The sequence below is a fragment of the Aedes aegypti genome, chromosome 2 (assembly GCF_002204515.2).
Source record: "Aedes aegypti strain LVP_AGWG chromosome 2, AaegL5.0 Primary Assembly, whole genome shotgun sequence".
NCBI classification, from domain to species: Eukaryota; Metazoa; Arthropoda; class Insecta; order Diptera; family Culicidae; genus Aedes; species Aedes aegypti.
In genome coordinates this window covers 83,138,265-83,160,503 of record NC_035108.1, presented here as the reverse complement: position 1 = coordinate 83,160,503, position 22,239 = coordinate 83,138,265, and the positions used below count along the sequence as shown (strand labels likewise).

Genomic DNA, 22,239 nt, shown 5'->3' with positions numbered 1-22,239 from the left:
AGGAAATACTCGTTAATAGCCACACTTTTCCCACATAAGATGGAATGATACGCGTTTTGGAGGACAACTTCGGATATCGAAACCTTCTAAGCACGGCGATAATGTTTGAAACTTATATTTAACAGAAAACGTGACCGACCGATAGCTCTCACTTATGAATACTCAATACTTCGTAAGCGTTCTCCTGCTTGATCGGTTGATCATCGGAAGCCAATGCGTAACAGGGTGAACACGTAGGGATGCTTATGATGTTATTCCCACATGTATTCATTCTTCATCCAATTTTGAATCGGAAGACGGGACGTTTTATTTCACAAAGTTTTGCAGAAGTTCAGAGGTAATTGTTTCTGGTACTCATTGTTCAATGTTGGAAACATAATTCTTTATTATTTCTAACTGTCATCATTATTTGCAAAAAACTTTCCTTATTATCTTTGTTGGTCAGTTATTGTAATATTAAACATTGTTGAATTTATTATTCTTTAAAAATGTCATCGTTCTTAATTTTGTTGATTTTCATCCTATGACAACTTCAAGTGTAAGTGCTTGGAAGTTTTATTAAGCATCAAGTTTTACAGTGTACGACCGTGGTAAGAATTTGGAATGCGGGCACCAGACCTGAATTGGTTGAGCATGGTCACGTTGAATTGCCTGTTTATAATGCACTTATATACGTAGAATAAAAGGACGAGTTTTGATGGCCATGGCTTTTAGGAAATGATTTTAATGGAGTCCATCGGAAGTTCCGCCTGTAGGATACGTTTCCTACTCATGGTGAATTATCGTTATGATTGTTACTTCCTGTTAAATCACATTTCTCAGGCAAACATGTGGGTTTGATAGCGTAGTTGATGACTTCTATCGATATTAAGTTGATTATTAATTAAATCGAAAGTAATCAAACAAGAAAATTGTGTTTATCCCATGTATCGCGTGAAGTGAGACGAGTCGACTTGGGTGATGAAAGTTTACTTGCTCATATTTGAGCTCATCTCAGCATATCTCAGCTCATCGTGATTGATCCGACTCGCAGAAAAAGCCTGAATGAGAAAAATGACATCAAGTAACGTCAACAATGTCGTTTTCTGGGGAGTCTGGAAGATCAATTGGAATCCCAAAATATTGCTCGTCACTTATTAAGAGCTTGAAGTTTATTTAATGAATACCAGTAAACCAATGCAGGTTTCTTGCACTCTATCATGTTGTTCTTGCATCTGCAATTCCCAGTAATAGCTCCTTCCATACATGCTTTCGGTTCTTTCAGTCTCAATCACTGTGCATCAATGTCAAAATATCACTATGTAAAATAATTGGAAAATTTCGACTAAATTTTTGACTAAATGTCCCCTGGACAAAATATTATATGCTTCTTGAAGCAATTAAATTCTTTTCGACCAAATGTCCATTCGACGAAATGTCCATTCGACCAAATGTACTTTCGACTAAATGTCATTCGACCAAACGTCATTCGACCAAATGTCATTCGACGAAGTGTCATAGATTCATAACGCAGGCTTTGGGACATTTGGTCGAAAGACATTTGGTCGAATGACGTTTGGTCGAATGACATTTGGTCGAAAGTACATTTGGTCGAAAGGACATTTGGTCGAAGGGACATTTGGTCGAATGGACGTTTGGTCAAATTACCTTGAAACACTATTTTGTATTATTTTGTACGAAATATCGTTTAGTTCGACAAATATATTTTGCACAATAAATGATCTTAAGTCTATTTTGTGCAAACGTACTTTTCATCAGAAGCCAATGACGAATCTATCTATATATTTTACCTACGCTTTATAGCGTGGTTTGCATGCATGTGTTAGTGTCTATACAGGATTAATTATTCTTGTACATGTATGTAGGAAATACTCGTTAATAGCCACACTTTTCCCACATAAGATGGAATGATACGCGTTTTGGAGGACAACTTCGGATATCGAAACCTTCTAAGCACGGCGATAATGTTTGAAACTTATATTTAACAGAAAACGTGACCGACCGATAGCTCTCACTTATGAATACTCAATACTTCGTAAGCGTTCTCCTGCTTGATCGGTTGATCATCGGAAGCCAATGCGTAACAGGGTGAACACGTAGGGATGCTTATGATGTTATTCCCACATGTATTCATTCTTCATCCAATTTTGAATCGGAAGACGGGACGTTTTATTTCACAAAGTTTTGCAGAAGTTCAGAGGTAATTGTTTCTGGTACTCATTGTTCAATGTTGGAAACATAATTCTTTATTATTTCTAACTGTCATCATTATTTGCAAAAAACTTTCCTTATTATCTTTGTTGGTCAGTTATTGTAATATTAAACATTGTTGAATTTATTATTCTTTAAAAATGTCATCGTTCTTAATTTTGTTGATTTTCATCCTATGACAACTTCAAGTGTAAGTGCTTGGAAGTTTTATTAAGCATCAAGTTTTACAGTGTACGACCGTGGTAAGAATTTGGAATGCGGGCACCAGACCTGAATTGGTTGAGCATGGTCACGTTGAATTGCCTGTTTATAATGCACTTATATACGTAGAATAAAAGGACGAGTTTTGATGGCCATGGCTTTTAGGAAATGATTTTAATGGAGTCCATCGGAAGTTCCGCCTGTAGGATACGTTTCCTACTCATGGTGAATTATCGTTATGATTGTTACTTCCTGTTAAATCACATTTCTCAGGCAAACATGTGGGTTTGATAGCGTAGTTGATGACTTCTATCGATATTAAGTTGATTATTAATTAAATCGAAAGTAATCAAACAAGAAAATTGTGTTTATCCCATGTATCGCGTGAAGTGAGACGAGTCGACTTGGGTGATGAAAGTTTACTTGCTCATATTTGAGCTCATCTCAGCATATCTCAGCTCATCGTGATTGATCCGACTCGCAGAAAAAGCCTGAATGAGAAAAATGACATCAAGTAACGTCAACAATGTCGTTTTCTGGGGAGTCTGGAAGATCAATTGGAATCCCAAAATATTGCTCGTCACTTATTAAGAGCTTGAAGTTTATTTAATGAATACCAGTAAACCAATGCAGGTTTCTTGCACTCTATCATGTTGTTCTTGCATCTGCAATTCCCAGTAATAGCTCCTTCCATACATGCTTTCGGTTCTTTCAGTCTCAATCACTGTGCATCAATGTCAAAATATCACTATGTAAAATAATTGGAAAATTTCGACTAAATTTTTGACTAAATGTCCCCTGGACAAAATATTATATGCTTCTTGAAGCAATTAAATTCTTTTCGACCAAATGTCCATTCGACGAAATGTCCATTCGACCAAATGTACTTTCGACTAAATGTCATTCGACCAAACGTCATTCGACCAAATGTCATTCGACGAAGTGTCATAGATTCTATAACGCATCTAAAACAAAAAAAAATCAATTGTCAGTCTGGTTCTTTGGGGCCAACTGAAATGTTCGCCCGAAATCCTCACGCTATTCTGCACACCGTCCATCGTTGCTCTTATTAGTCTTGTGAGCTTCCCGGGAAAGCTGTACTCGTCCATGATTTTCCATAGCTCTTCGCGATGGCTTTAGGACATTTCGTCGAATGACATTTGGTCGAATGACGTTTGGTCGAATAACATTTGGTCGAAAGTACATTTGGTCGAAAGGACATTTGGTCGAATGGACATTTGGTCGAATACCTTTGAAACATTTATTTTGGTCGAATGATTTTTTTGAACGGAAAATTGGTTGAAAGCTTATTTTCAAATGGTTTCTTGGAATATCATATTGTAAAATTTATTATTGTTTTCTAAGTTTAGCAAAGTTGGTAAAAAAAACGTATTCTCATGAATAATCATTAATTATTGTTGAATAAAATATCGGACATTTTAGAAGGCTTGTTAAAATGTAAAACATCTTCCTATTTGTAATTTGAAGTTATGCCAAAATCTAGGATTTTGTTGATTATTGAAATGAACATTTTAGAAGTCGTTTTTTTTTAACGTTGACTGAAATATTTGGCTGTAGTGAATTAGTTATTCTTCGAAAATATCATCATTCATTGAAAAATTGCTTAACAAGTTATTTTATTACTAAACGATGTGAACATAATGATTTTATTATTTATTATTCTTTTAAAATGTCATCGTTCTTCATAATCAATTGCTGAACTTCATCTGATGGAAGCATTCGGAGAGATTGCTCGGGATCTTTCTTTGAATTGCGGATCTTGCAGCTTACGGACGTGGATAAGAGTTTTGAATGGGGAAATCAGAATTAAAACGGTAGGAAAAAAAATGCTTGAAGAAAAACCTTTATGGCGAAGTGAATGTTAGGTGTCGGAAACTCTACTTATGACCAATTGGCTTATTGTGTCTTTCAGGTCAACATTTCTCAAGCATACATGGCTTTGCTAATAGTGTTGATGGCCTCGGGTGAATAACAAAGTTTGAACTAGAAGCTTTCAATTTTTCAAAATTAAAATTGTGCTAATACTATGTATCGGAAAAGGGAAGACGAGTTGACTAAGGCGACAAAAGTCGGCTTGCTTCCATTTAAGATCAGCTTATCTCGAATCGCAGAACATGCCTGAACAAAAAAGCAGCATGAAACGTCAAATTGAACAACAACATTTTGCTAATCGCATATAAATTGTTGGTAAAATGGTTGATACTTTTTCAATTGTTCAATCACTCATGACAAAATGCTACTCTCGACGAAAGCCAGACCAAACGTAAACCTTTGTTTCCATACTATTTAGATTCGACCACTATCCTTTCCACGAAATTACGGTTCGACCAAATATCATTTCCTTTCTGTTGCAACTAAACCTTTTCGACCAAATGTCCATTCGACGAAATGTCCGTTCGACCAAATGTACTTTCGACCAAACGTCATTCGACTAAATGTCATTCGACCAAATGTCATAGATTCCTTCGCGATCGATGCTATCATAAGCCGCTTTGAAATCGATGAACAGGTGATGCGTTGGGACTTGGTATTCACGACATTTCTGGAGGATTTGCAGTACAGCGAAGATTTGGTCCGTCGTCGAGCAGCCGTTGATGGAACAAGCTTGATAACTTCCCACAAACTCATTTGCTATTGGTGATAGACGACAGAAGATAATCTGGGTACTTTGGTACATTCAGGTTAGTGATCGCACGATAGTTTTCACATTCCAGTTTGTCGCCCTTCTTGTAGATGGGGAATATGACCCCTTGCTTCCACTCCTCCGGCAGCTGTTCCGTTTCCCAGATTCTGACAATCAGCCGGTGCAGACAGGCGTCTTTTCGTGCCCATTTTAATAAGTTCAGCTCCAATATCATCCTTACCAGCTGCCTTGTTATTCTTGAGCTGGTTGATGGCATCCTTAACTTCCCTCAATGTGGGGGCAGGCTGGTTTCCTTCATCCGCCGTGCTCACGTAGTCACTTCCTCCGCTGTCGTAACCCGATGCACATGTGTTCTCAGTACCATTCAGGTGTTCATCGTAGTGCTGCTTCCACTTTTAATCACCTTATGTCCGTCCGTCAAGATGCTTCCATTTTATACCTACACATTTCGGCTCGCGGCGCGAAGCCTTTTCGGGATGCATTAAGCTTCTCGTAGAACTATCGCGTTTCTTGTGAACGATGCAGCTGCTCCATTTCTTCGCATTCCACTTCTTCCAGGTGGCGCTTTTTGTCGCAGAATAGGCGGGATTGTTGCTTTCGTCGTTTTGTAGCGCTCCACATTTTGTCGCGTTCCTTGCTGCAGCATTGCAGCCCGCATTGCATTCTTCTCCTCCAGAACCTGCCTGCATTCTTCGTCAAACCAATCGTTACATGTCCTCCTTTCCACGTACTCGACGATGCTCTCGGATGCGTTGTTGATGGCTGCTTTCATGGTGCCTCAGCAGTCCTCAAGAGAGACTTCGTCAAGCTCGCCCTCTTTCGGCAACGCTACCTCGAGATGCTGCACGAATGCGGCGGCGACGTTCGGTTGGGCCAGTTGCGCTAGGTTATACCGAGGCGGGCGTCGATACCGTACATTGTTGATGACGGATAGTTGTGGGCGCAGTTTCACCAGCACTAGATAGTGATCAGAGTCAATGTTAGCGCCACGATAGGTTCTAACGGAGGTTATATAGGAGAAGTGCCGTTCATCGATCAAAACGTGGTTGATTTGTGATCTCCAGGTGTACCGATAGGGAGGCTGTGCTGGAAGTAGGTTCTGCGAATGGCCGTGTTCTTGGAGGCGGCAAAATCCATCAGTCACAGGCCATTCTCGTTCGTCAGCCGATGGGCACTGAACTTTCCAATCGTCGGTCTGAACTCCTCCACCTGGCCAACCTGATCGTTCGAATCTCCTATGACATGGATGATGGGACACAGGTATTTCTCCCGTATGTCCTGGCTCTGAAGCCTTGGCTTAATCGCCCTCACTCGCTCACTGCAACGAGTAGTAACTCTGATCTCCCTCCCGTTTGACAGAAATCTATAATGTGTGTATCCTGAATAAATGAAACCTTTTCATAAAACGTGTTTAAAATAAAAAATAAATGTGTGTGGATATAAATTGATATAGAGATACAATTGAACTGCCACGAAAACCACTGCACGATCAATCTTACACATGTCGATTTCTTCAGAATGAAAACGTATCAATGTCATTTGCGCTTTCGGTCAACATCAATCCAACAAGGAAGAGAAGTCTCGGCAGCATAGTTCACACAGCAAGCAAATAAAAATTTGTCAACTTTGCACCACTGCACTGGCAATTGGTTTTGTCTATGAACACCCGCGAAAACGCCACAAATCATCAAAGTGGCATTTTGGACCACTTTCCCACTATTTATTTTGATGTGAAAATAACCTAAAAAAATCAGAACAATCGTACCAAGTTTATCGAAAGCCACGGGGCATGTAAGCTTCCATGTACTGCGCTTCTATCCCCATTCACGCGAGAAAATAATCACGATCAATCATACGTCAGGTGCACATTTTTCAACTTTTACCTAAACACATTTTTTGCTTTTTAACTATCATTTTTATTAAGTCTTGTTTACTACACAAAGCCTTGTTTCGGCTGGAATTGTTTAAAGCACAAGCTAAACTGCGAAACATTACCAATGCAGAACACGGAATTACACTTATCACAAACGAAAGATAAAAAACTAAACGGGTGGCGTAGTACAGGCCGAGCCACCAGCAAAATCACATAACAATCTAGTACGCAGAACAACACAAACTACAGGTATGTTCCGTTTTTATCACGTTCCGATTTTGTCACGTTCCGATTTTATCACGTTCCGAAAAAAATTTTTTTTTTTTAATGCTTGAAATATAAACTAAAAACTTATTTTAAAGCTAAAGTTTTACAACAGCCTCAGGGTTGATATTTCGGCTTTATGTTAGTGTTGATCACTTACGATACATAATAGATGTCAAGTCATATACGATTCAATAGGGTTTGACTCCTTCCTATCCGCTATTCAATTAGAGTTTTCAAACTTAGCATGGGCTGTTGGACAAGATTGACGCATCTTTCAACAGTCAAGAGTTGCTCTGGCTACGTCCTAGCAACCAGGCTTGACAGAACTCCTCTGCGACATAAAAATGAAGCGATTTTGATGTTTTAGCACAGATCTTGATTATAACACAGATCCTCAAACGATTCGAGTGAGAGTACAAAAAAAGTACAAGGATTTTTTTCTGGTACTCTTTATCTCTTGTTGCTATGCTCACATTTACTCACACTTTGAAAGCACTCTTGAGTGTCCCACCCGAACAAAATAGCCCTCGCGAAGTTGTAATGGCACTCTTTTCTATGGAATTTTTCTCTGTTCTGCATCTTCCTCGCTCATTTTTCGTTGCTTCTCTGTTTAAATTTATTTCGCTCCCTTGCAAAGAGGCAAAGGCATTACGCTTTCATAGAGTATGTCACCGAACTCTGATGATGTTGTGGAGTATTATCAAGCCTGCTAGCAACAACTGGAATTTGTGATACGCACTTAAGAGAGTTGTAGAGATCTCTCCTTTTTCTTAACATAGCATAATAGAATTTTCGATGTGCATGGGATAGACATTTATCAATGAGTTATCAGTTCTTTGTTATAAGGGTCAAGGGATGAATCTGAGAATGAGATCAAGACTGTTGTAGTAATGGTCTTGGTCGAGTACATTTTATTTTTGATAAGACTATCGACCCCGTCATATTTGGTACATTACCTATCTTTTATCTCTTAAACTCTATAACATTGCATAGATTATAGCAACAGCCATTGATTAGGTCCTGTTGGAGGATAGGAGAAAAGCTCCAGCAATCTATTGAAATATTTGGAATCTCCATACAATTAGTTTGCATCAAGGAAGAGGGAAAGGCACTGAAATGGGTGACAATTTGAGAAACTGTTGATACTGGATGGTCCCACGTCATGCACTTTCCTACCTCAAATTTGTTGGGATCTTGATCTTTGTGCAGACACGCACCTCTTCTTCACGCGGAGACCAAAATTTCAATTCAGAGCTTATACCAATACGCTTATTCATAAAACTTAACAAACGAAATTCTAACCAAAAAGATCTAATTTGGTTGTGCTTGTTCTGGAGTTTGTACACTTTTGTGTTATTCATAAAACTATTCAATATTGTTTTACTAATCAAAGCACATGAACTTCAGTTTAATTTAGTGCTAGCCTATTCGTGATCTAACGCAGAGCTAAAAGGTGAAGGTTGCACTGTTCTAGAATGGCGATTAGTGCATCCTAGTCGAAGTTGGTAGTGATAACATTAGAAGAAAAATCACCACAGTCATTTTATAGAATAGATTTTGACAATCCAAAGCACAGAAAACCGTAAATATTCATTTTAGCTTGCAAAACTCTTGCAACATAACCCCACATTTAATCGCTAATCGGGTGTCAAAATTGCAATAAATGTACCTTGGCAAAAAAAAAACTCTCAGTTGATAACTGCGGAAGTGTTTATAAAAACAGTAAGTTGAGAAAAAGGCTCTTCCTCACTTGGAATGTAATACCATAAAGAAGAATATAAAAAGCAGAAGGATGATGATAAAGAGAAGAAAAAAAGTTTCTTTTTAAATCTCTCTTGAAAAAAATAAGACCATGATCAACGTGACCCAATCCTTGTAGTTATTTTTAAAAATATGTCCTATCTCGTGATGCAAAGCACATTTAATTTATCATATTGATTGGTTAAAGTCTTCAATCCACTTAATTTACGAACTTATGCGAATAAAAAATTTTAATGCTAGTCACAGCTTCTAAACATCAATTCTGTCAATTATTATGATGAAATTGTGTATTATCCTGGCAAAACTGTAATTTAATTTTCAAATATTTTGTCTAAGAAAATTATTCCGTTTTTGTCACGGTTCCGTTTTTAACAACTGAAAATTGCCGATCGTGTTGATAAAAACGGAACATACCTGTATTTTTAAAATACGTAGAACATCGACAGGTGGCATAGCACTATCAGCCAGAGTTGCACAATATCGGTCAAATCAGCTGATAGCTGATGGACTAAAACTATCAGTATCAGTTGCGAACTATAAATATCACTTGGATTTGACAACCAACAGCTGAGATGCGACATCGCACTCTAGATCACAATCACTGCAGAATGAGTGATCACGTGGTAATTACCCACGCTATTAGTGTTTTTCAGTGACCAACACACAGTTTCAATCCGCATGCAGCACTATCAAGAATATAGTACTGATAAATTGCCATTTAATGTGCTTAATTTAAGGCTAAACTTGAGCCATCAGTGATATCCATAGTCTATCGCCATCAATGCACTGGTGATGGAGTAGAGAGCATGATGTTGATGTGATATGGAATGATCCGAATTTTATCGCAGTCGGCCTGTACAAATCAGCAAATTTCAAGCGTTGATAGTGACAGCAAGCAACTCTGCTATCAGCCGATCCAAAAAAAAAAACGCGGAACCGAAGTAAACGTGACAGATAATTCAAAACACAGACGCCCTTGCACACGGCTTGCTGCGATCTTACTGAGGTTAAATAATTAGTTTTGGAAAAAAATGGAATTCAATACTTTGCGTGCTAGATTCCTATTCTAGCTAAAGAATTGATCAATTCTTTAAGCGAACAAAATTTTCTTTCAGGAGTTGGCTTTCTGGAAACTGATGCGGGATCAAATTATGTAAAAATAAATAGCCTCGTGCTTTACTAGATTGCATATCAAAAAAAATGATAGGATTCGTCAGGCTTTGGATAATTCAACGATCATACTAGGGCCATAATTTCATCCAATTTATCCGCCTGTATTCATACAACACGCATGACATTTATCATTCGTGGAAGATAACGAGCCATGAACGAAAACAAGACATAACACACCACCCACTGACTGTTTGGCGCCGATCACTGTGTGTCAACACTTTTAACATTCGCTGACCCACTCTCATTCTGATCAAGAAATAGAGGCGAATATTTTCTATTTTCTGTGCTATGTTTGCATCTAAAGAGGTGTTCAACGGTCCAATAGATTATAATTAGGTTGTTAAAGGCTGCATTACCAGATAATATAAAAGTTATTACCAATTTAACGCGAAACATAAATCACCCGAATAGCTCGATACTGTTGCAGTCTGTGAGAGTTGCTGCTCTTGAACGCTCTCGTGCCACGTACCAAACGAGAGAGTGATTTTTTACATTCATAGGGCTCTCAGAATGCGATGTTCCACGAACTGTTATGGTTCGCGAACTGTTACACCCTCCGAATATGGTTCGATCGGCTTATTCGTATCAAAATCCAAACACTGTTTCGTAAGCGCCAAAGAGACCAGAATCATCAGTCTCAAAAAGCAATCAAAACAAGGAAATATTTAGCACTTATCGAGGGAAAATATGAAGCTAAAATGCAGGGAATAATATAACTCAAAAGACTCGGCAATCAAATAGAGAAGAGTGTAATCATATATCTTTCCGGTTTTTGAGCACCTCCAAAAGTTTTTCGGCGGAATCGTGGTGTTTGGATAAATCACATTTGAGGAATCGGCTTTCCGGGGAACCGAAATTTCTTCGACTAGATTTCATACTGTTTTCAAATGAATGAGAATTTGAATTGAATTAAATTAAATTGAAATAAATGTCAGCTACAATATCACAAACTGACAGCAACACAATGAGCGCGGTTGTACCTTATGTATACAATGGTCACTTCTGTGCCATATTGTACGGTTTGGAGAAGATTATGTGCGAATCAGAAGCATCGCACCAATCCGTATTGCCATATAAATTTGTACGATATTGCTCGTTATCCAAATAATGGTACGACATCGACATGGTACAACGCAACACATCAACTTCAATTAGTGTATACATTTTCGAATGGCTAATCTTCGTTCCAATTATGCAACCAATTTACCATCTGAAGTTACGTATGAAACGAAAGACAATCATTTTGATTCAATATCAAACGTTAAGACTGATTTGTCCAATTTATCATCTTCTTCTTCTTGGCATAACGTCCTCACTGGGACAGCTTAGTGTTCAATGAGCACTTCCACAGTTATTAACTGAGAGCTTTCTTTGTTCATGGAAGTCACGAAAATTTCCATTACAAAAAGATCCTGGATCAACCGGGAATCGAACCCAGACACCTTCAGCATGGCTTTGCTTTGTAGCCGCGGACTCTAAAAACTTGGCAAAGAAAGGCCCCATCTACCATCCACCGAATAATTCCCATTTACCAGGGATAAGCACCAATCAATTTTGGCAGTCCCATTCCCATCTGTTCAAATTCTAATAACTCCAATCAACTGCAAGAGGAATCGATTTTCACTCTCGGCAATCTCGGCAGCCAACAGCCAACCCCCAGACAGACACAGACAGCCACCGTCGGAAAATCGGATTTGCAATTTCCTTTGCCAAGCGGATTTGCCCGCTCGAGCGCATGAAAGTTGCATTTCGCCGAAATGTATGCAACCCACACAATCCCCACTGAGTTGCCTGGAACAGTCGAACGACGATACTGTCGTCACAATCGATGAAGAGGATCATCTAAGCGGGAGAGCATGGAAATTTTGGGGGAAAATTGAGATCAAACCGTGTGTGCTTTCGAATTGGATTCAATTTTTCATTACATGCCACGCGGAGCGTGCATTCCATTGGAGCAAATGGTTCGTTTTTTGGTATTATTACATTTATAGATTGCCGCGCAATGTTTGAAGGGCCAATGGCTTCTGCGGTAGATCGTTAACAGATGGAAATTGAATTGTGATAGAATTTGAATAGAATTTGCGTATTTTGTTTGCATACATCTGGGATGTGTCTTCAGCAACATTCTTCGTTGAAGCTTTATTTATAAAATTCCATAGTTCAAGCTAGCATCAACATAATATGATAGTTTTAAAGGGTGCTTGAAATATTAAAATATCAAAGTACATTGTAGACCTGTTTCCGAGCCAAATTCATGGTCATAACAATTATTTAAAATTCTCTGAAAACAATCCAAATTTAAAACCCAATACTTCTCGGCGTCTAAACCGTCTCTCATTAGAGCCAATTACCACCACTGAGCATCTTCCATCACTTTCAATCGTTTCACACCTCCGCGAGCGCGAAAATAGCACTTTCCACCTTCGACGAAGCGACTTCCATTTGGCGCGATACCCATCGTCGGCAATGAATCACACCCACCCACCCAAGACCCCCTTCCGGCCATCAAGCACCTCGCCTTTCTGTCTACATGTGTATGTGTGATTCACTCCGCATTGGCGTGTTTATGCTTCTTTTGCCAACAATTTGTCGGAACAACATTCCGCAGATCCGTTTTGCCCGGGGGGCGCTGCAACAATCCCGAGAGCTAATTGTTAATTGAGGCAACAAAACTGATCGTCCCACCCATCACCACTTCGCCCCCGCCATAGACAAGCAAAACACCTGTGCAATGCACTTTTGGATCTTTAAGGTGTCGCGTCGTGTGTGTCTTGGCGCTGAAGGAGGCGTTTAACAGATGCGATGAGTCGGCTTCTTGCGTGTTTGGCAAGCGAGAGTGATTTTCTTTCGGTAGAAATTATTTTAAGTTGAGATATGGTGGAGAAAATTTTAACAAATTCAAACATTGCTAAATTGTTAGAGTTCGCGGCTACAAAGCAAAAACATGCTGAAGGTGTTTAGGTTCGATTCTCGGTCGGTCCAGGATCTTTTAGTAATGGAAATTTCCATGACTTCCCTGGGCTTAGAGTATCATCGTACCTGCCATACGATATACAAATGCGAAAATGGCAACTTTGGCAAAGAAAGCTCTCAGTTAATAACTGTGGAAGTGCTCATAAGAACACTAAGCTGAGAAGCAGAATCTGTCCAAGTTTGGACGTAAAGCCAAAAAAAGAAAAGAAGATCACATTAGTGGCTTTCAACGGACTCAAATGTGTAATGTACTGCTGCAGACCATATCATCTAAAATTTAATAGAACGTTTATAAGAGGACACCTAGCAGCTAAACAAGCCATCATTCGATGCTCTGAAAAAAAAACAAACAGTCTCTAATCTTCTTCTAAATCAAATTTAGTCTGCTGTCATTGCCTTATCTCGTCAAACTATATTTAGGGTACCGTAAAACGGGGTAACTTTGATAGTTTTTTCGAAGAAAACTTGAATATTTATGCATGCTGTTTCAAGGAATAATAATTTATATTTTTAAAACAAGTACTGGGATCCTAGCTATCGATTGCAGTCGATAGATTTCCAAAAGATTTATTATGAATGGATATATAATTTTTCATATAATCGAAAGTTGGTTTTCTGTTTTGGGGTAACTTTGATAATGGAGTATGAATCGAACAAAATTGAATGAATAACGAACATTTGTAGGGCATTGCATACCTCTAGGCGTTTAACGTTATATGGAAATTTCTGACTTAGATTACAAAAATGGTCCCAGTTTGTGAAAATGCTATTCGCTAAGAGATTTGAGACCGTATTCAAGTTCTATGATAACTAGGCTGTCAAAGATAAGTGGCCAACTATTCAAAACTACATTAAATAGTGATCGTAGAACAGATTGTTTGTAAGCGTTTCGAAAATGCTAAAATTGTGTCAATTTTTAATATTCGTATAAAAAGCCTCAAATGCACTTGATTCCAATGAAAATAGCTTTGACATGAAGTGTCATACTAATACTCTTTACTTTTGCATTTGTTTTGCTTAGCTGATTAACAGAAACTTCGTTATTTCGTTTAATATGTTGTGGGTCTCGCACTATCAAAGTTACCCGCATTATCAAAGTTACCCCGTTTTACGGTACTCACTTCATACACAACCGAAAAGGCACGTTCCGACAAACCGGAAAACAGGAAAACATAGCAGCACCGAGAAAATCCCCTGGAAAAGTGCATTTTCCTCGCTGAAACCCGTGCACCGTGATTTATTTTACCCCGGTTGAACCATCACAATCACGTTGCACAATGCAATGTCTCTGGATTCGGAAACGGAAGCTCTTACCTGAAAAAAAAAACAGACCGAAGGAAAAGAACATTGTTAAAAGTGGATTAAAATTGAGTCGGACGTTTAAGCTGGCGGTTTCATCTTTCGTAGGAAAAAAAAGATGATGGTATAAAGGTGGATGATGGGAGCAAACTACTTTCTTGACCCCCATCGAGGACGAGATATTGCAGTATAGTTAGAGGATATAAATACAATTAAAGTTTTTCACTTCACTGCTTTTCAGCAGGATTCAACAGACTGTCAGGGGAGAACTTTTGTTTTCCGTGGTAATTAAATAAATGGTTGGTCCACTGCTTGTTGGATGTTTTAAATTGAAAGTGGCTGTTCAGTTTTCTAAATTCTTTAAAAACAACTATATGTTTTCGTTGTCCGACGTATCTGTCGTTATAGGACCTTTTTCAAGGATTAAAAAGTTTATCATCGTTATTGAATCCTTGAAAAAGGTCCAATAAGCACCGAAACGTCGGACAACGACAACTCATGACGAATTCCATCTTTTCAACTCAAGAATAACTTCTGAAAATGTCCTATGAGTTTTTGCATGCAATTCATTTGACTGAATTCTAGAGCGCGCTTCGGAAGCCCATGCAAGCGGTTTCGTTTTTTCACCGCCGGAGTGAATATTTATTTTTCGGTTTTTGCGTTTTGATGGACAGTGCAGAGTGCTACGTGGAAGCCCAAGCATTTGTGTTTTCGTTTTGTGTCATCAGAGCGATTTTTTGCATGAAAAGCAAAAGTGGTATCGTTCTCAGTTAGTCTGTATGCGGGAGTGAAGCTGAAAGTGAATTGTAGCTGCTCAGGCAAGGATGAAGGTTCAATTGGTGAGCTCGTTTCATGTTTTATTTCAAACCTGTTAAATAAGTATGACTGCACGTATAATGTTTACAACGGTGGGACGTGAAAATGATTTATCAACAAACTATGAATGATTCATCACTGGTAGTGTCGGCATAAACTCTATTTCATAAATTGTTTATATTTTATTTATTTTTTTTTCGAAACACCCCTTTCCTTTAGTATTATTATCGTAATTAAAAACAAAACTAAATGATTCGACACTATAAGTGCAGACTTGCAAAAGGTTCACTTTATACAAACATTCCTCCCACTAACCTTTGTGGAGATGCAGAGGTAAACGTGGCCTCCAAATAGCAAAAGTTGCACACTAACATTCCTTCCCCCAATCCCACCTGACTGCAAGGACGTGGCCGGCGTCGTTATTAACCCTATATAAATAGAGGCACTGAATTATGCACAATGGAGATTCATTTGACTAAATACTAGCTCATAAACATTTGATTGTGAAGAAAAGCGTTGTATGAAGTGAACCGTTTGAGCTACAAGAAAAAAATATACACAGTTAAAAATATTGTATTCTCTATCAAAATTCAAAATTGAAACTTTATTTCTGAATTACTTAAAATCATCATTTAAAAAAAAAATCCATTTCCACCATAGAATCTTGAATGAAAACAGATGACAAAGTTTCATGACGAATAAAGTTTAAAAATAAATACGTTTCGATGATACAATAAGAACTTGAAATCGTTCTGAACGACAATGATTTTCGTGATCACTACTCTAGAAGTAGTTATTTTCGAGCAATTTCAAGTTTAATGCCAAAAAAATAACTTAATTATAAAATGGGTCCATTTACATTAGTTATTCTCCATCAAAAACAGTATTTCAGTAGAGGGAAATATGACCTATACTCTTGAAAACCTATTGTTTTTGATGGAGAACCACGAAAAAGTAACGAAAACAATTCATTATATTATTAAAATAATACATTTTTGCAATAAATTTGTTTATGGGAAATATTGATGATACAATTACATTTTCGGTCATACATGGCGCTGTAGTCAACGAATTTCTATCATAAACAAGACTTTAATAATCCAGAACTCTTTTCGTTTACTCTACGGATTACCCCAAGATTCCTCCAAGATTGCTTCCGGAATTCCCCCAGAAATTCAAGATGTAAGCTTAAGCCTTCTGCGAAAATTACACCCAAAGAATAACTACAGATTACAACTCCAAAAAATACTACAGAAATTTCTTTAAAAATTTGTCCGAATGTTTGATTGTAAATTTAAAAAAAAATCGTACAATTTACTCTAAAACATCTGAATAGGGTTTCATTCAGTTCTCCAAGATGAGACTTCTCTAAGGCTTTTTAGAAAGCTTTCTTCATGAACTTCTTCAAGAATTAATTTACAGAAGGTTTGAGAAAATTTATTTAAAAAAATCCAAGAATTTCTATAGGAATGCCCCCAGAGAGTTGTCAAAAAAATGTAAAGGAAGTTATATCAGGGATTCCTAAATAAAATAAATCAGGGTTCCTCTGAAAAATCCATGGTCAAATTTGTAGAAGGATAATAAAAGAAATCCGTAAAAAATTCCTGGAAGAGCTTCATGAAGAAATCTCAGACGAACTGACTAAAGACATCCTGTTGATGTAGAAGAATTTGTAGGAATACTTGGAATATTAACTGGAGGAATTCCTGCACAAATAATTTGTGAAATGGGTGGAAACATTTCTGGAAAATATCTCGAATTAAGAAATTTTCAAATGTATTTTGAGTAAATAACTGGAGAAATCAACAATAGACTGCAGAAAACATTTCTGGAGAAAATTCTTACGAAATTTCTTCAATAATCCCTTGGTAAATCGATGAAAAAATATCTAGAGGAATGTTTAGGAGAGATTCTGACGTATTTCTGGAAAATGTTGAGAGGTTTCATTGTAAGAATTCCTGAAGCTAATCGTCGTAGAATTATTGAAAGAATTGTTGGTTATTCCAAGAAGCAGGAATCTCAGAAGCCCTTATGATTTACACCAGAATTATAAACTAGAATATTTTTACGAGTTCTTGCAGAATTTCCATTTTTATAATTCGAAGAACTTATCATTTAATTTCTATTACATTCTTTGTGGATTTCTAATAGATCTCACGTAGCAATTCCTCCAAAACCTTTTCCAAAAATTCCTTCAAGTGTTTCTTTAGGGATTTTACCAAGAATTTTCTTATGCATACCTTTAGGTATTCATTCAATAACTCAAGGAATCCTCTGGATATAACTTCAAGTATTTCTACTAGAAGTATCTCAGAATATTCTAAAGGATTCCTCTGGGGTTTTACCCATCTATCCCAAGTAATCAAACAACACTACAATACATTCTGCGTGCTGACATAGTGCTATCATATAGCTGACATGTCATATATTAGTCGTATAATAGCCCTATAAGACCAAAATGGCGAATTAGCGGGATAGTGATTACTAAGGACATTTCCTGGGATTAAATTAAAGAAATAATTCCGAGATTTCCCCAAAAATTCCTCCAAGGATTTCTTGGAGGTTCCCTTCAAAAAATTCTCCAGACATTATACTAAAGTTTTCTCCAAGAAACCTCACACGGATTTCTGCAGAAATTCAACCATGGATTCCTTGAAGAATTCCACAAGGGAATTCTGAAGTAATTTCACCAGGGATTTTTTTTTACAATTCCACCAATGTTTCCAATAATAAACCTAATTAGAATTTTACCAGAGATTCCTCCAAGTATTCCACGAGGGATTCCTCCTGGAATTCCATCAAGAAATTCTACCAAGGATTTGACCTTGAATTCCAATAGATACTCCTCCAAGGATTCCAGTAGAGATTCCACCAGGAATTTCTTCAGAAATTCTACAGGGGTTCCTCTAGAAATTTCACTAGAGATAACTCCAAGAACTCCAACAGAAAATTCTGTAGCAATTCTTTCAGGGAACTCCTTAGCAAGGATTCCAACAGGAAATCGAATATGCCTTTTTTATGAATTTCTTTAGGTATTAAACTGAAGATTTCTTCTGAAAGTCCACCAAGATTTCTCCATAAACTCCACCAGATAGTTCAACAAAACTATCTTCAACAAATTCCACGAAATTTTCTTTCAGGGAATTCAACTAGAAACTACATCAGAATTTCCTTCAGGAGTTTCTTTGGATATTCACCAGGGATTCCTCCAGGTATTTCTACAGAGATTTCGCCAAAGTTTCCTCCAATAATTCCACCAGAGATTCTTCCACGAATAACACCAGGGATTCCTTTAGTGATACTTCTAAGGATTCCTGCAAAACTTCTCGTGAGATTCTATTAAGAATTGAGATAGCTTCCTCCAGACATTAATTAGGGAGTTCTTCTTGATATAAGACTTTTCGAAGGATATCTCCAGGAGTTTTGCTTGGGATTCCTTCAGGAAATCTTTCAAAACCACTCCTTGTATTCATTCAAGGATTCCTTCAGATTCCTAGGATTTCTTTTTCTAAGATTCCTGCAGAAATGCCGTTAATAATATTTCCAGGGATGAAATGCTTCCTCCAAAAAATTTCTCAAGGGATTCTTCTTGTGATACTTGTAGGCATTGCTTCAAGATTTATTTTTGAGATTCTGCCAGGAGTTGTTCGAGCTGTTTTTCCTACAGTTCTCAGGAATTTATTCGGAGATTCTTCTTTGGATTCTTCATCGGATCTCTCCAAAAATTCATTCGAAAATTCTTGCAAACATAAGATTTCATACATACATTTCTCTTGTAAAACTTCTTAGAATTTTTTATTCTGCAGGTTTTCTTCTAGAAATTCCTCTAGAAATTCGTCCAGGGGTTGCTGAAAAGATTTTTGTGGGATGTCTGCAAGAATTTTTGTGTGAGTTTTATTTACGAGTTCCTCCACAATTTCCAGGAGTTTCTTCTGAAATTCATTCAAAACTTTCGTCAGGGATTCCACCAAAGATTCTTCCAATACTTCCACCTTCGAGAATTTCACCAGGGATTCCTTTAGGGATACTTCCAAGGATTCTTGCAAATCTTACTTTTAAAATTTTCTGAGAGATTCCTCCAGATAATAATCAAGAATTTCTGATAATAAATCTTCGAGCTGTTTAGTAGAACCTATAAGTAGATGAAAAAAACCGAATTTAGTACTATACCATTTAATTCTACTAGAGTTTGTATCCTTTGACAGATACGCCTTACCTCAACTGTAAGGCCGTCTTCAGTGTCGTGTACTAGACTCGACTTTTATCCTTTGACAGATACGCGTATTTCGACCTCAACTGTAAGGCCGCCTTCAGTGTCGTGTACTAGACTCGACTTGAAGAAAACCATCGTATGCACACATTATACATTAACACTAGGTATAAACGTATTTCCCTACCCATTATTATTATTTTTTTTATTTTTTTTTTTAACTTAAAATTTATGATTATTGAGGTCGAAATACGCGTATCTGTCAAAGGATACAAACTCTAGTGGAATTAAATGGTATAGTACTAAATTCGGTTTTTTTCATCTACTTCAAGAATTTCTGCTAAACATAAGATTTTTTGAAAGATATCCCCAGGAGTTTTGCTAAGGTTTTCTTCAGGAAATCTTCCAAAAAAAACCTGCTGGCATTCCTTCAAGGATTTCTCCAGAGATACCTCAAAACTTCTTTTTGTAACATTCCTACAGAAATGCCTTTAGTAATATTTCCAAGTATTTCTCATAAAATGCTTCCATGAATGCGCCCTCTAAAAAATTCTTCAAGAATTTCACAAGAGCTTTTTCTAGTTATGCCTTCTGGGATTTCTTCTCTTGATACTTCTAGGCGTTCCTCCATGTTTTTAGAGATTTCTCCAAAAACTCATTCGAAAATTCTTGCAAAGATTCCAGGAATTAATCAAATGGTTTCTTCATAAATTTTTTCGGTAATTCTTCTTAGTATTTCTTATTCTAAAGTTTTCTTTTCCTGACAATATTCCAGACGTTCCTCCAGAGATTACTCCGGGAATTCTTCCAGATACTCGTACATGGATTTCTCCAAAATAAATTTTAGGATTTCTGCAAGAATTTTTGTGTTCTTCCAAAATTTCCTCCTGGTATTACTTCAAGAAATTTCTCAGGGTTTAATCCATAGGATGCTCTTGGGATTACTTCAGGAATTATTCTTCGTAAATTCCTCCAGTGGTTTCTTCAAGGATTCCTCCGAAAATTCTTCTAGGCATACAGTCAAAAATTTCTAAGGAGTTTATCTAGGAATTTCTCTATTTTTAACGGGGATTTTTTCCATAAATTACTCCATATTTTTTCAGGGTTGCCAGTATCTAACTTCCTCCAGAGGTTTGTTTAGAGATTCCTCTTTCAAAAGTGCTACATGTTTCTATCATTTTTTTTTTTCAAGGGTTTCGTCTGCGATTCCTTGAACAGTAGATAGTGTTTAGCGGGATTCTTCCAGGAATTCCAGCCAGAAGTTTTTCCCAGGGTTCTGTCAAGGTATTCCCCATGAGATTTCGTCAGCTTACATTTCTAGGATTTCTCAATTACTCCAGTAATAATTTTTTTGAGAGTCCTTAGATTTCTTAAGGATTGCTTCGTAGATTTCTCCAAAGATTCTCAAGCTATTTAAGAAAAAGTATTTGGGAGAATTTCATGAGAGATTCAATAGAGAAATCTCTGAAAAATTTACTAACGAAAGAAACCCATGGAGCATCCATCATTGAATTCCTGGAGGATTTCAAGTAGTAATTTGCTTCAAATGATGGAGGTGCACATGGATGAAACCGTGCAAAAAATCATGGAAGTTTTCTGGTAGAATTTTCTAGAGTGATAGTAGATAGAATATGTGAGGAAATATTCGAAGAATTCCTTGGGTAATTCCTAGAGATTTTTTCGAGTTATTGCGTAGGATTTTTTTTTTAAATATTTGAAGTAAATAAATGCTTTCATGAATCATTGATGAAATTCATGGAAAACAATGAAAGGATTCTTTTCTGAGTAAAACATGAAGTAATACGTGGAGAATTCTCTGTATGACAATTACAGCACGTATTAATAGAGTTCTTTAAGCAATTCGAATAAAAATTCTCGGAGATAACACTGAAGAAATTACTGCAGTAATTCATAGCGGTAATCCCATGGAGGCATCCCTGGAGATATTTCAAAAAGATTGTTTGAAAAGAGTTATTGAGTAATTTCTAGAAACTTCCTGAAAGAATTCCTACAATTCCACTTGGAGAAATTCTTGGAAGAATCGCCAAAAGAATTAATGGAAGAGTTCATGAAGCTTCATTACTGTGTCGTTTGTCTAGAAATGATACCAATGCACAAGTGACCTGATGAAATAATTTTCAAACTATCACCTGGCACACACAAATCATAACGAACCATTCCGTCGAAAGACATCCACTTCTGGATATGAAAGCCATAAATCCCAATTTACTCCACTTGAATTCCTCGCAAATTTATGCATTGCCGTCACCGACATCGAAAACGAGGCACTAAATTCAAAGAGTTGGTTTTTTTCCTCCATGATGGTCGGGCCAAAGTTTCCCAAACGGGATAGAGATGTTGGTTACAGTTGAAACAGCCACGTAAAAAAGCACCAAGTGAAGGTCAGCGCTATAACTCGTGCTCCATATGGAAAAACTCCCAGCCGAGTTTTTCGGGATAGCCTCTCATCGTTTTAGTTCTTGAAAAGAAAAAAAGAGGTAAAAACCCACCAACAGTTCCGAAGATCCGCCATTTAGTGGCCAAACCACTGAACTAACAGCTCCTAGACCAGACGTGGATTTTAAGGTTGAAGCTCTGTCTCAATAGGGTGTGGCTTACTGACGGTAGTGCTCAAAAACAAAAATTCTTGTGTTCTTTTTAAGTTGAATCACATAGTACAAGAAATCTCAAATTTGAATTAGGGGAAGTGCAAGCGACTTGTCGTTGAATTTTTCAGATTTTAATATACCAGGTAATAATATATGAAGTTATAAAACATCGTCATTTTTA

The 22,239-nt window shown here is 37.3% G+C and overlaps 1 protein-coding gene across 5 annotated transcripts in view; it reads right to left on the bottom strand.

Annotated features, from left to right (window-relative positions):
• The window catches only part of LOC5578225 (calcium uniporter protein, mitochondrial), a 472,328-nt gene that overhangs the window by 108,706 nt on the left and 341,383 nt on the right, over positions 1-22,239 (bottom strand). The window lies entirely within an intron of this gene.